The sequence below is a fragment of the Dendropsophus ebraccatus genome, chromosome 4 (genome assembly GCF_027789765.1).
Source record: "Dendropsophus ebraccatus isolate aDenEbr1 chromosome 4, aDenEbr1.pat, whole genome shotgun sequence".
NCBI lineage: Eukaryota > Metazoa > Chordata > Amphibia > Anura > Hylidae > Dendropsophus > Dendropsophus ebraccatus.
Genome location: NC_091457.1, coordinates 168,946,993 through 168,962,878, shown reverse-complemented (window position 1 = coordinate 168,962,878; position 15,886 = coordinate 168,946,993). Strand labels below are relative to the sequence as shown.

Here is a 15,886-nt window from a genome sequence, read left to right as displayed (position 1 = left end):
TGTACTGTGTGCGCAGTGTATGTACTGTGTGCCCTGTGTGCTGTGTATGTACTGTGTGCTGTGTGTGCAGTGTATGTACTGTGTGCGCAGTGTATGTACTGTGTGCCCTGTGTGCTGTGTATGTACTGTGTGCTGTGTGTGCAGTGTATGTACTGTGTGCCCTGTGTGCTGTGTATGTACTGTGTGCTGTGTGTGCAGTGTATGTACTGTGTGCGCAGTGTATGTACTGTGTGCCCTGTGTATGTACTGTGTGCTGTGTGTGCAGTGTATGTACTGTGTGCCCTGTGTGCAGTGTATGTACTGTGTGCCTGTGTGCAGTGTATGTACTGTGTGCCCTGTGTGCTGTGTGTGCAGTGTATGTACTGTGTGCTGCGTGTGCAGTGTATGTACTGTGTGCCCTGTGTGCCCTGTGTGCAGTGTATGTACTGTGTGCAGTGTGTGGAGTGTATACACTGTGTGCCCTGTGTGCAGTGTATGTACTGTGTGCTGTGTATGTACTGTGTGCCGTGTGTGCAGTGTATGTACTGTGTGCCCTGTGTGCAGTGTATGTACTGTGTGCCCTGTGTGCAGTGTATGTACTGTGTGCCCTGTGTGCAGTGTATGTACTGTGTGCTGTGTGTGCAGTGTATGTACTGTGTGCCCTGTGTGCTGTGTATGTACTGTGTGCTGTGTGTGCAGTGTATGTACTGTGTGCGCAGTGTATGTACTGTGTGCCCTGTGTGCTGTGTATGTACTGTGTGTGCAGTGTATGTACTGTGTGCTGCGTGTGCAGTGTATGTACTGTGTGCCCTGTGTGCCCTGTGTGCAGTGTATGTACTGTGTGCAGTGTGTGGAGTGTATACACTGTGTGCCCTGTGTGCAGTGTATGTACTGTGTGCTGTGTATGTACTGTGTGCCGTGTGTGCAGTGTATGTACTGTGTGCCCTGTGTGCAGTGTATGTATTGTGTGCCCTGTGTGCAGTGTATGTACTGTGTGCTGTGTGTGCAGTGTATGTACTGTGTGCCCTGTGTGCAGTGTATGTACTGTGTGCGCAGTGTATGTACTGTGTGCCCTGTGTGCTGTGTATGTACTGTGTGCTGTGTGTGCAGTGTATGTACTGTGTGCCCTGTGTGCAGTGTATGTACTTTGTGCCTGTGTGCAGTGTGTGCAGTGTATGTACTGTGTGCCCTGTGTGCTGTGTGTGCAGTGTATGTACTGTGTGCTGCGTGTGCAGTGTATGTACTGTGTGCCCTGTGTGCTGTGTGTGCAGTGTATGTACTGTGTGCCCTGTGTGCAGTGTATGTACTGTGTGCCCTGTGTGCAGTGTATGTACTGTGTGCAGTGTGTGGAGTGTATACACTGTGTGCCCTGTGTGCAGTGTATGTACTGTGTGCTGTGTATGTACTGTGTGCCGTGTGTGCAGTGTATGTACTGTGTGCCCTGTGTGCAGTGTATGTACTGTGTGCTGTGTGTGCAGTGTATGTACTGTGTGCCCTGTGTGCAGTGTATGTACTGTGTGCCCTGTGTGCAGTGTATGTACTGTGTGCCCTGTGTGCTGTGTATGTACTGTGTGCCCTGTGTGCTGTGTGTGCAGTGTATGTCCTGTGTGCAGTGTATGTACTGTGTGCAGTGTGTGGAGTGTATACACTGTGTGCCCTGTGTGCAGTGTATGTACTGTGTGCAGTGTATGTACTGTGTGCCCTGTGTGCAGTGTATGTACTGTGTGCTGTGTGTGCAGTGTATGTACTGTGTGCCCTGTGTGCTGTGTATGTACTGTGTGCCCTGTGTGCTGTGTGCAGTGTATGTACTGTGTGCAGTGTATGTACTGTGTGCTGTGTGTGCAGTGTATGTACTGTGTGCTGTGTGTGCAGTGTATGTACTGTGTGCTGTGTGTGCAGTGTATGTACTGTGTGCCCTGTGTGCAGTGTATGTACTGTGTGCCCTGTGTGCAGTGTATGTACTGTGTGCCCTGTGTGCAGTGTATGTACTGTGTGCCCTGTGTGCAGTGTATGTACTGTGTGCCCTGTGTGCAGTGTATGTACTGTGTGCCCTGTGTGCAGTGTATGTACTGTGTGCCGTGTGTGCAGTGTATGTACTGTGTGCCCTGTGTGCAGTGTATGTACTGTGTGCCCTGTGTGCAGTGTATGTACTGTGTGCAGTGTGTGGAGTGTATACACTGTGTGCCCTGTGTGCAGTGTATGTACTGTGTGCTGTGTATGTACTGTGTGCCGTGTGTGCAGTGTATGTACTGTGTGCCCTGTGTGCAGTGTATGTACTGTGTGCTGTGTGTGCAGTGTATGTACTGTGTGCTGTGTGTGCAGTGTATGTACTGTGTGCCCTGTGTGCAGTGTATGTACTGTGTGCCCTGTGTGCAGTGTATGTACTGTGTGCAGTGTGTGGAGTGTATACACTGTGTGCCCTGTGTGCAGTGTATGTACTGTGTGCTGTGTATGTACTGTGTGCCGTGTGTGCAGTGTATGTACTGTGTGCCCTGTGTGCAGTGTATGTACTGTGTGCTGTGTGTGCAGTGTATGTACTGTGTGCTGTGTGTGCAGTGTATGTACTGTGTGCCCTGTGTGCTGTGTATGTACTGTGTGCCCTGTGTGCTGTGTGTGCAGTGTATGTCCTGTGTGCAGTGTATGTACTGTGTGCAGTGTGTGGAGTGTATACACTGTGTGCCCTGTGTGCAGTGTATGTACTGTGTGCAGTGTATGTACTGTGTGCCCTGTGTGCAGTGTATGTACTGTGTGCTGTGTGTGCAGTGTATGTACTGTGTGCCCTGTGTGCTGTGTATGTACTGTGTGCCCTGTGTGCTGTGTGCAGTGTATGTACTGTGTGCAGTGTATGTACTGTGTGCTGTGTGTGCAGTGTATGTACTGTGTGCTGTGTGTGCAGTGTATGTACTGTGTGCTGTGTGTGCAGTGTATGTACTGTGTGCCCTGTGTGCAGTGTATGTACTGTGTGCCCTGTGTGCAGTGTATGTACTGTGTGCCCTGTGTGCAGTGTATGTACTGTGTGCCCTGTGTGCAGTGTATGTACTGTGTGCCCTGTGTGCAGTGTATGTACTGTGTGCCCTGTGTGCAGTGTATGTACTGTGTGCCCTGTGTGCAGTGTATGTACTGTGTGCCCTGTGTGCAGTGTATGTACTGTGTGCCGTGTGTGCAGTGTATGTACTGTGTGCCCTGTGTGCAGTGTATGTACTGTGTGCCCTGTGTGCAGTGTATGTACTGTGTGCAGTGTGTGGAGTGTATACACTGTGTGCCCTGTGTGCAGTGTATGTACTGTGTGCTGTGTATGTACTGTGTGCCGTGTGTGCAGTGTATGTACTGTGTGCCCTGTGTGCAGTGTATGTACTGTGTGCTGTGTGTGCAGTGTATGTACTGTGTGCTGTGTGTGCAGTGTATGTACTGTGTGCCCTGTGTGCAGTGTATGTACTGTGTGCCCTGTGTGCAGTGTATGTACTGTGTGCAGTGTGTGGAGTGTATACACTGTGTGCCCTGTGTGCAGTGTATGTACTGTGTGCTGTGTATGTACTGTGTGCCGTGTGTGCAGTGTATGTACTGTGTGCCCTGTGTGCAGTGTATGTACTGTGTGCTGTGTGTGCAGTGTATGTACTGTGTGCTGTGTGTGCAGTGTATGTACTGTGTGCCCTGTGTGCAGTGTATGTACTGTGTGCCCTGTGTGCAGTGTATGTACTGTGTGCAGTGTGTGCAGTGTATACACTGTGTGCCCTGTGTGCAGTGTATGTACTGTGTGCTGTGTATGTACTGTGTGCCGTGTGTGCAGTGTATGTACTGTGTGCCCTGTGTGCAGTGTATGTACTGTGTGCTGTGTGTGCAGTGTATGTACTGTGTGCTGTGTGTGCAGTGTATGTACTGTGTGCCCTGTGTGCAGTGTATGTACTGTGTGCCCTGTGTGCAGTGTATGTACTGTGTGCAGTGTGTGGAGTGTATACACTGTGTGCCCTGTGTGCAGTGTATGTACTGTGTGCTGTGTATGTACTGTGTGCCGTGTGTGCAGTGTATGTACTGTGTGCCCTGTGTGCAGTGTATGTACTGTGTGCCGTGTGTGCAGTGTATGTACTGTGTGCCGTGTGTGCAGTGTATGTACTGTGTGCCGTGTGTGCAGTGTATGTACTGTGTGCCGTGTGTGCAGTGTATGTACTGTGTGCCGTGTGTGCAGTGTATGTACTGTGTGCCCTGTGTGCAGTGTATGTACTGTGTGCCCTGTGTGCAGTGTATGTACTGTGTGCCCTGTGTGCAGTGTATGTACTGTGTGCCCTGTGTGCAGTGTATGTACTGTGTGCCCTGTGTGCAGTGTATGTACTGTGTGCCCTGTGTGCAGTGTATGTACTGTGTGCCCTGTGTGCAGTGTATGTACTGTGTGCCCTGTGTGCAGTGTATGTACTGTGTGCCCTGTGTGCAGTGTATGTACTGTGTGCCCTGTGTGCAGTGTATGTACTGTGTGCCCTGTGTGCAGTGTATGTACTGTGTGCCCTGTGTGCAGTGTATGTACTGTGTGCCCTGTGTGCAGTGTATGTACTGTGTGCCCTGTGTGCAGTGTATGTACTGTGTGCCCTGTGTGCAGTGTATGTACTGTGTGCCCTGTGTGCAGTGTATGTACTGTGTGCCCTGTGTGCAGTGTATGTACTGTGTGCCCTGTATGTACTGTGTGCCCTGTGTGCTGTGTATGTACTGTGTGCTGTGTGTGCAGTGTATACACTGTGTGCCCTGTGTGCTGTGTGTGCAGTGTATGTACTGTGTGCCCTGTGTGCAGTGTATGTACTGTGTGCCCTGTGTGCAGTGTATGTACTGTGTGCAGTGTGTGGAGTGTATACACTGTGTGCAGTGTATGTACTGTGTGCAGTGTGTGGAGTGTATACACTGTGTGCCCTGTGTGCTGTGTGCGCAGTGTATGTACTGTATGCCCTGTGTGCAGTGTATGTACTGTGTGCCCTGTGTGCAGTGTATGTACTGTGTGCCCTGTGTGCAGTGTGTGGAGTGTATACACTGTGTGCCCTGTGTGCAGTGTATGTACTGTGTGCAGTGTGTGGAGTGTATACACTGTGTGCCCTGTGTGCTGTGTGCAGTGTATGTACTGTGTGCAGTGTATGTACTGTGTGCTGTGTGTGCAGTGTATGTACTGTGTGCCCTGTGTGCTGTGTGTGCAGTGTATGTACTGTGTGCCCTGTGTGCTGTGTATGTACTGTGTGCCCTGTGTGTGCAGTGTATGTACTGTGTGCTGTGTGTGCAGTGTATGTACTATGTGCCCTGTGTGCAGTGTATGTACTGTGTGCCCTGTGTGCAGTGTATACACTGTGTGCCCTGTGTGCAGTGTATACACTGTGTGCCCTGTGTGCTGTGTGCGCAGTGTATGTACTGTGTGCTGTGTGTGCAGTGTATGTACTGTGTGCCCTGTGTGCTGTGTGTGCAGTGTATGTACTGTGTGCTGTGTGTGCAGTGTATGTACTGTGTGCCCTGTGTGCTGTGTGTGCAGTGTATGTACTGTGTGCTGTGTGTGCAGTGTATGTACTGTGTGCCCAGTGTGCTGTGTGTGCAGTGTATGTACTGTGTGCCCTGTGTGCTGTGTGTGCAGTGTATGTACTGTGTGCGCAGTGTGTGCAGTGTATGTACTGTGTGCCCTGTGTGTGCAGTGTATGTACTGTGTGCCCTGTGTGTGCAGTGTATGTACTGTGTGCCCTGTGTGTGCAGTGTATACACTGTGTGCCCTGTGTGCTGTGTGTGCAGTGTATGTACTGTGTGTGCAGTGTATGTACTGTGTGCCCTGTGTGCTGTGTATGTACTGTGTGCCCAGTGTGCTGTGTGTGCAGTGTATGTACTGTGTGCCCAGTGTGCTGTGTGTGCAGTGTATACACTGTGTGCCCTGTGTGCTGTGTGTGCAGTGTATACACTGTGTGCCCTGTGTGCTGTGTATGCAGTGTATACACTGTGTGCCCAGTGTGCTGTGTGTGCAGTGTATACACTGTGTGCCCAGTGTGCTGTGTGTGCAGTGTATGTACTGTGTGCCCAGTGTGCTGTGTGTGCAGTGTATGTACTGTGTGCCCTGTGTGTGCAGTGTATACACTGTGTGCCCTGTGTGCTGTGTGTGCAGTGTATGTACTGTGTGTGCAGTGTATGTACTGTGTGCCCTGTGTGCTGTGTGTGCAGTGTATGTACTGTGTGCCCTGTGTGCTGTGTGTCCAGTGTATGTACTGTGTGCCCAGTGTGCTGTGTGCGCAGTGTATACACTGTGTGCCCTGTGTGCTGTGTGCGCAGTGTATACACTGTGTGCCCTGTGTGCTGTGTGCGCAGTGTATGTACTGTGTGCCCTGTGTGCAGTGTATGTACTGTGTGCTGTGTGTGCAGTGTATACACTGTGTGCCCTGTGTGCTGTGTGTGCAGTGTATGTACTGTGTCCTGTTGTGCAGTGTATGTACTGTGTGCCCTGTGTGCTGTGTGTGCAGTGTATGTACTGTGTGCCCTGTGTGCTGTGTGTGCAGTGTATGTACTGTGTGCCCTGTGTGCTGTGTATGTACTGTGTGCCCTGTGTGCAGTGTATGTACTGTGTGCTGTGTGTGCAGTGTATGTACTGTGTGCCCTGTGTGCAGTGTATGTACTGTGTGTGCAGTGTATGTACTGTGTGCCCTGTGTGCTGTGTGTGCAGTGTATGTACTGTGTGCTGTGTGTGCAGTGTATGTACTGTCTGCCCTGTGTGCAGTGTATGTACTGTGTGCAGTGTATACACTGTGTGCATTCTGTGTATGTGCCGTGTATGTACTGTGTGTGCTGTGTACATTCTGAGTGCTGTGTATATGTACTGTGTGTGTGTGCAGTGTATACAGCTACACTGTGCATTTTGTGTATGTGCTGTGTGTATGTACTGTGTTCATTGTGTGTGCTGTGTATATTGTTTGTGCTGTGTGCATGTACTGTGGATGTTGTGTGTGTGCTGTATGTGCAGTGTATACACTGTGTGCATTCTGTGAGTGCTGCTGTCTGTACAGACGGACAGTCATGTCCCAGTATACTGATGGGAGCAGCACTGTACGTTGGTGCTTTATTCGGTGTGATTGGTGGTGTCCCCTCCCTGACTGATTGACTGAGCAGGCAGATCACGCTCCAGGTGATGATGTTGCTGGAGCAGGAGATCCAGGAGGCCGGTGAGGGTGCGGCAGTGCTGCAGGGGAAGGTAAGTACAGCTTCATTATTATGTCCCCCATCCCCCTCAAGTTGTAGTGTTCAGTCATTGTCCGCAGAAGGCAGATGCAATCCTAGGGACGGGTCAGGTGGTTGCACAGTGTGATCCCTGCTGCCCTGCACACCCTGTCTTCTCATGTAGATCAGAGCGGCTTTCCCTCGGTCTGGCTTGCCTTGGCCCTATGGATGGGAGCGCGGCCCGGCCCTATGGATGGGAGCGCGGCCCGGCCCTATGGATGGGAGCGCGGCCCGGCCCTATGGATGGGAGCGCGGCCCGGCCCTATGGATGGGAGCGCGGCCCGGCCCTATGGATGGGAGCGCGGCCCGGCCCTATGGATGGGAGCGCGGCCCGGCCCTATGGATGGGAGCGCGGCCCGGCCCTATGGATGGGAGCGTGGCCATGGATTACTGCCGCCACCATCACTCACATTGCTGATTGTCCGCCCTCATTGCTAATAAAGTAAAATTAATACAGCCAGAATGCATCAGGCGAGATTAGAAGCGTACATTATACGGGGAGCAGCTCCCAGCCAGATGATTAAGACTCCAGGCCAATTAGAAACCTAGTGGATAAAGTGTGCAGCTTGTAATGCGCTCGGCGTCCGACCATTACATCATCTACCAGCTACAGGGAACGCATTCTACTGCGGGGGAAAACTTCTTGGAGTTACTTCACCAATATAGATCCGGAGAACCTTATGGATCCCGTATATTGATCACCGCACACGGACGCACAGAACGGGGAATTTGTCAGGGAACTGGATAAATCTGTAAGATTGAAAATAAATAGAATGTCCAATGTACAGACTCCAGTGTATAGATAGACATACATGGAACACACACATAGAAGGACATACCGAAACTTGTCTAACTGATATCATAGACAGGACAGAGAATAACGGAGACATCTCATCAACTTATCAAGTACTAAGACTATCAGAATATCATATAGCCATATGTTATGGATAGGCTAGCCACATACATTATCCCAATCAAGTGTATGTCACCTCCATCTATAGAGAGAAAGCCGCCGCCAGATCCCTCTGTCTCCTCCAAGAACATAAGATTGGAAAATTGTACTTCTACATGTCTGATCCTTCTTTGCTCCTTCATGTTTTGACACGATGCACGTTACATAGTTGGGGTCTCCACTAAAAGAGGAGGTGCAGCCAACACTTACAGTATATAATGTGTTTGACCAGCTCAACACCACAAGGACAAAGAGAAAGACCAACATAGCGAAAGACCAACAAACACCAACGTAGAGAAAGACCAACAAACACCAACAACGAGAGAGACCAACAAACACCAAGAAAGAGAGAGACCAACAAACACCAACAAAGAGAGAGACCAACAAACACCAACAACGAGAGAGACCAACAACAAACACCAAGAAAGAGAAAGACCAACAAACACCAACATATACAAAGACAAGAGGTGAGTCCAAGTGGCAATCAGTGACTAAATAATTACATAGCTACATAGTTAATACGGTTGAAAAAAGACACATGTCCATCAAGTTCAACCAAGGAGGGGATGGATACAGGGAAGGGGGAGGGGTGATAGGTTCTATACATATGTATTTATATTATTTTGCTCGAAGAACTTGTCTAGGCCGGTTTTGAAGCCCTCTACTGTTTTTGCTAAAGTGTAACGTGGTTCTCCATCTCCCGGGTATGTAATAGTCCAGAATCCCTGACATCATGATACATCAGCGGCCATCACCGCCTGAGAGGTGGGAGAGTCTCCTATAGAATATACTGTAACTAGAATGAAGACCCCCACAGGAGGAGCTCACAGCCTGGTAATAAGATGACACAGCCGTCACCGCTGATTAATTAATTACATTTTAATCAAACTGATAATTACTGAGGATCAGAAACCTACGAGGCAGCGTCAGCCGTATTCAGCACAGAAACCTACGAGGCAGCGTCAGCCGTATTCTGCACAGAAACCTACGAGGCAGCGTCAGCCGTATTCAGCACAGAAACCTACGAGGCAGCGTCAGCCGTATTCTGCACAGAAACCTACGAGGCAGCGTCAGCCGTATTCTGCGCAGAAACCTACGAGGCAGCGTCAGCCGTATTCTGCGCAGAAACCTACGAGGCAGCGTCAGCCGTATTCTGCGCAGAAACCTACGAGGCAGCGTCAGCCGTATTCTGCGCAGAAACCTACGAGGCAGCGTCAGCCGTATTCTGCGCAGAAACCTACGAGGCAGCGTCAGCCGTATTCTACGCAGAAACCTACGAGGCAGCGTCAGCCGTATTCTGCGCAGAAACCTACGAGGCAGCGTCAGCCGTATTCTGCACAGAAACCTACGAGGCAGCGTCAGCCGTATTCAGCACAGAAACCTACGAGGCAGCGTCAGCCGTATTCTGCGCAGAAACCTACGAGGCAGCGTCAGCCGTATTCTACGCAAAAACCTACGAGGCAGCGTCAGCCGTATTCAGCACAGAAACCTACGAGGCAGCGTCAGCCGTATTCAGCACAGAAACCTACGAGGCAGCGTCAGCCGTATTCAGCACAGAAACCTACGAGGCAGCGTCAGCCGTATTCTGCGCAGAAACCTACGAGGCAGCGTCAGCCGTATTCTACGCAGAAACCTACGAGGCAGCGTCAGCCGTATTCTGCGCAGAAACCTACGAGGCAGCGTCAGCCGTATTCTGCGCAGAAACCTACGAGGCAGCGTCAGCCGTATTCTGCGCAGAAACCTACGAGGCAGCGTCAGCCGTATTCAGCACAGAAACCTACGATACAACGTCAGCCGTATTCTGCACAGAAACCTACGAGGCAGCGTCAGCCGTATTCTGCGCAGAAACCTACGAGGCAGCGTCAGCCGTATTCTGCACAGAAACCTACGAGGCAGCGTCAGCCGTATTCTGCACAGAAACCTACGAGGCAGCGTCAGCCGTATTCTACGCAGAAACCTACGAGGCAGCGTCAGCCGTATTCTGCGCATAAACCTACGAGGCAGCGTCAGCCGTATTCTGCGCAGAAACCTACGAGGCAGCGTCAGCCGTATTCAGCACAGAAACCTACGAGGCAGCGTCAGCCGTATTCTGCACAGAAACCTACGAGGCAGCGTCAGCCGTATTCAGCGCAGAAACCTACGAGGCAGCGTCAGCCGTATTCTGCACAGAAACCTACGAGGCAGCGTCAGCCGTATTCTGCACAGAAACCTACGAGGCAGCGTCAGCCGTATTCTGCTCAGAAACCTACGAGGCAGCGTCAGCCGTATTCTGCCCAGAAACCTACGAGGCAGCGTCAGCCGTATTCTGCGCAGAAACCTACGAGGCAGCGTCAGCCGTATTCAGCACAGAAACCTACGAGGCAGCGTCAGCCGTATTCAGCGCAGAAACCTACGAGGCAGCGTCAGCCGTATTCTGCACAGAAACCTACGAGGCAGCGTCAGCCGTATTCAGCACAGAAACCTACGAGGCAGCGTCAGCCGTATTCTGCACAGAAACCTACGAGGCAGCGTCAGCCGTATTCTGCGCAGAAACCTACGAGGCAGCGTCAGCCGTATTCTGCACAGAAACCTACGAGGCAGCGTCAGCCGTATTCTGCACAGAAACCTACGAGGCAGCGTCAGCCGTATTCTACGCAGAAACCTACGAGGCAGCGTCAGCCGTATTCTGCCCAGAAACCTACGAGGCAGCGTCAGCCGTATTCTGCGCAGAAATCTACGAGGCAGCGTCAGCCGTATTCTGCGCAGAAACCTACGAGGCAGCGTCAGCCGTATTCAGCACAGAAACCTACGAGGCAGCGTCAGCCGTATTCTACGCAGAAACCTACGAGGCAGCGTCAGCCGTATTCTGCGCAGAAACCTACGAGGCAGCGTCAGCCGTATTCTGCACAGAAACCTACGAGGCAGCGTCAGCCGTATTCTGCGCAGAAACCTACGAGGCAGCGTCAGCCGTATTCAGCACAGAAACCTACGAGGCAGCGTCAGCCGTATTCTGCACAGAAACCTACGAGGCAGCGTCAGCCGTATTCTGCACAGAAACCTACGAGGCAGCGTCAGCCGTATTCTGCGCAGAAACCTACGAGGCAGCGTCAGCCGTATTCTGCGCAGAAACCTACGAGGCAGCGTCAGCCGTATTCAGCACAGAAACCTACGAGGCAGCGTCAGCCGTATTCAGCACAGAAACCTACGAGGCAGCGTCAGCCGTATTCTGCGCAGAAACCTACGAGGCAGCGTCAGCCGTATTCTGCACAGAAACCTACGAGGCAGCGTCAGCCGTATTCAGCACAGAAACCTACGAGGCAGCGTCAGCCGTATTCTGCACAGAAACCTACGAGGCAGCGTCAGCCGTATTCTGCGCAGAAACCTACGAGGCAGCGTCAGCCGTATTCTGCGCAGAAACCTACGAGGCAGCGTCAGCCGTATTCTACGCAGAAACCTACGAGGCAGCGTCAGCCGTATTCTGCACAGAAACCTACGAGGCAGCGTCAGCCGTATTCTGCACAGAAACCTACGAGGCAGCGTCAGCCGTACTCTGCACAACTGACTTTTGAAAACTCCTCTGCTTTAAAGATGAGCTTGATGCCCTGATCTGACTGGATGAAAAAGAGCAAATAATAATAATAATAATAATAATAATAATAATTATAAAGAATAATATAATGATGCTTGATTTACGTAACCCCATTATATCACATCAGTGGGATTTTTTTCCGGGTCCCCTATTTGGCAGAGGGGAGGAAATGGAGCTGGCACATCGGGGGAGCATGGATGCATAAAGACTCCCAGATCACTGTATTATGGCACCTTTACAGTCTGACAATATTGTGCACCCCACCCCCACCTCAAGAGAAAGTACAATGTAAGGTGGAAAAAAGTTAGGATTTTTTTTTCCTGTACATTTACTTGTAGAGAAAGCAAAAACATCCAATATAAAAAATATATATATAATCGTATTGTATCATGCACTCTAGATCGGATAAAGGGGGTACAGACTTTTTTATGTGCCTGATACAATAAACTTTTGGTTCTTTAACACTGGACGTTTTTGAGCCCTTCTCTTACTGGATAGCCCAGACCCAGAGTTCTACATTCTGCTTATTACTTACCGCTCCTTATAACTGTGGGCAAGAGCCTGGTGGGGACACTTATAAGAAAATTTTTATTGGAAATTAAAATAGATAAAATTTAAACTGTAATTTAAATTTCAAATTGAAATATTGTGAAATTGCTCCAGGGTAGTGATGCAAAGATGTGGCCTCCTTATAATTGGTAATGACCCTGTTAAAGATTGTGGGCAAGAGTCTGGTGTGACCTGCAGGTGCTCATTGAGGAATATGTTCCGGGGCATTCTTATGGCGCTCAGTCTGATGGTGGTGGCGCTCAGCCTGATGGTGGTGGCGCTCAGCCTGATGGTGGTGGCGCTCAGCCTGATGGTGGTGGCGCTCAGCCTGATGGTGGTGGCGCTCAGCCTGATGGTGGTGGCGCTCAGCCTGATGGAGGTGGCGCTCAGCCTGATGGAGGTGGCGCTCAGCCTGATGGTGGTGGCGCTCAGCCTGATGGTGGCGGCGCTCAGCCTGATGGTGGCGGCGCTCAGCCTGATGGTGGCGGCGCTCAGCCTGATGGTGGCGGCGCTCAGCCTGATGGAGGTGGCGCTCAGCCTGATGGAGGTGGCGCTCAGCCTGATGGAGGTGGCGGTCAGTCTTATGGTGGTGGCGGTCAGCCTGATGGAGGTGGCGCTCAGCCTGATGGAGGTGGCGCTCAGCCTGATGGAGGTGGCGCTCAGCCTGATGGAGGCGGCTCCCCTTCTGATCTTCACACGGCACAGTTTGCATAAGTTCATCTTTGGTGTCTCCCTCAAAACAATAAAATTAAAAGTTACACGAATGACAACTGCCCCCTCTGCTAGTTGATCCTCCAGGGAACTCTTGCAGGACCACTTTGTATGGCCGCCTTCTCCCTCCTGCAGCCTGTGGTGGTGCGGTGGATCCCTCCCCCTCTGAAATACCCTTCGATAGACGAAAGTGAACGCCTGGGGCAACTGTGCACACAATCTCCTCCGGTGCATCCTGAACTACTATTTCACCATCAGGGAAGGGACCTAGCGGGTCCTGGGAGGCTACACTAACAGGTCTCCTTGCCTGTCAATCACCCCACAGAGCGCACTGACAGGACAGAGCTGTGACTAGTCACAGCCCAGATGACTAGTTCACGGCTCTCCCGCTGCCTTGTGCACAGAATTAAAAAGCATTTTACCCAACATGAAGACTCGACACCAGAACCCTCGATGCCAGGTGAGAGCCGGCTGTGAGGTCTGTGCAGCTGTGCAGGGAGCCCAATCAGCACAAATGTACTGATTGGTTCCCAAACATACTGGGAGGAGTCTATGCGTTTTATTTGAGCACATCGCAGTATTCGTTTTAGTATAGAGTACCACAATACTCAAATACGCAAATATGGATGAAAGGAATTGTTAGTCTCCAGGAAGGGGGAGGGGGGAATTCCACATGTATTTTTACCATTTTACCTGACTGGATAACTGCTTTAAAAGCTTGAGACAGATAGTGATATTATAGTCTGGTTCATAGATTAACTTTACTCAAACTATTCCAGACTTTAGAGAGAAGTAAAGTTGAGAGCTGGAGAAGCTGCCGGTTTATGGAGCGCGCGGCGAGGTTTATTTCCTTCATTGTGTCGGCTACAATTAGGGGCGATGCGGCCACCATGCGGTCCAGTGTGACAGATATCAGCCATAACATTTAGAGGCTCGAGAAGCCATGTGATATTCCGTTTGACTTCAGCAGTTCAAAGACAATCGTTTCATTGAAATGTCATGGAGCGTTTCAATCACATGAATCCGGAGTCGGCGGAGGAGTCTTGTAAATTCTTCTAGAGAGTTCACTATCTGGGCTTGTTTGCTGAAGGTCACATTTTATCTCGTCGTCTCACTTTGTGTTTTCTGAACATGTAACCAGATTATTGTTTTGCAAATTTGAAATTGTATATTGCGAGTTACTTTTATGTCTTTTATTGGACGCACATTTTATGTCTGGATCCGCTTTTACTCCCTATGGAAATACGATCTCTATATTACAAAACCTGAAACTACTAAAGATTTCAATATTTCCCGCAATTTACTTTAGATGGGAAACGGAAACTGGAGAGCAGTAGAGAGCCCTATGGACGTATAGTATAGGCCTATAGCTGCCATCTGTGTAATGCCTGGCTAGGGAATTGTAGCCTTCCCCATGCCATAGATGTCTAATAACTCCGGGTCTCAGAACGGGGACTCCTATTTCCAGAGCTGGAGCGCCATAGCCGCCACATCCAGGTGATTGAACAGGCGTAGCCAAGACTAGACAAATAGCTGAATTCTGAAAACGGCTGCCTGGAAAACAAGGATATAGCCATAGGCCAGAGACTGTATCCATGTTTTTCTAGGACTCGCTAGGGCTGCATACAACCACCAGTAATCAAATGCCAAGACTTCTGGGTTCAGATAGACTAGCGTGCTTGAGTTTCGCTCATCTCTAGTTGTTACTTAAGATAAACTAATCCAAAATGCAGATACAGGGTGCACGTTTTCCATAGAAATGGTAATAATCGTATGCTACAAAGACCCCCCCCCCCCCCCACAGTGACGAATAGCTACAGGGTGTCACTGCAGCATCACCAACCGTATAAACCAGGCGGACATGGTTTTGTTCATATGCAGTTACAATATGGCACCTTGGCCATCTTGTCTTGAAAGAAATATTTCTAAAACGTGCAAGGGTGGAAATAAACGCCAGGGAATAAAACAGGGAAGACGGTTCCTTCTCCCTTGACAAAGCACAAGACTTTTGGCACAAAGTTTTTGGACAGACGAGATCAGAATGGAGATGTTTAGCCATAATGTTAAAAAACATTGGGTGAAAGCCCATTTTGCACAAACCTTTCATAGTGACCGTCAGGGTGGAGGGGGCTGGTCTGGACTTGATTTGTAGGCACTGGATCCGGACACCCTACAATCATTGAGTTTCCATTAACCAAAGCATTTTAGAGTCAAAGTGACACGTCTCTCCAACTTCTTGGCCAATGCTGGGTCATGTGACAAGACCATGATCCTGAGTACAACAGCAAATCTACAGTATAACAAAATGGCTGAAATAGAAAAAAATCAAGCTGCCGCAATAGCCGATAATCAAATGCCATGGACAAGCGTGCTTTGGGTTCACTCATCTCTAACCTCAACCAAATAAAAGTACTGTGGCGGAATCTAAGGGAGCTGTGCATGTACCAACATTACAAACCTCAATGACCGGAAGACTGTTCCAAACTCCACCATGGAAGAGGCGGATTTATGAGTGGATTCTGCTTGTCATTCTGCCTGTCCTATTGCTTCAATGGGATTTTTCGTGCACCTCTGCTCTCCGCTCAAAGGTTGAACATCCCCCCCATTCTCACCAATGCTCTGTGAGAGCAGGGCGTTTATATCAGATCCTCAACTTGTGACAAAACATCAAGTTCCATCATGCCAGACAGCTGAGGAGCCACAGGTTGGGTGTCAGGGATATCAGCAATTCAAGAATAGGTGAAGAGGACACTAAAAATAGGTGAACACTGGGATAAATAATTTATGTGATGGTTGAGTTCATGACCTCTGCCACTCCCTGACTCTCCTTAGCCTCTACTGATCTCCTTCTTTCCATCACGCCCCCTGCACCCAGACTTTCCACCTTGATCTCCACCTCTCCTTGGACCTGC

At 50.1% G+C, this 15,886-nt stretch overlaps 1 protein-coding gene across 4 annotated transcripts in view; it reads right to left on the bottom strand.

The window, feature by feature from the left end:
• DPYD (dihydropyrimidine dehydrogenase) overlaps positions 1-15,886 on the bottom strand; it is an 850,395-nt gene that overhangs the window by 826,192 nt on the left and 8,317 nt on the right. The gene's annotated exons all lie outside the window — the stretch shown is intronic.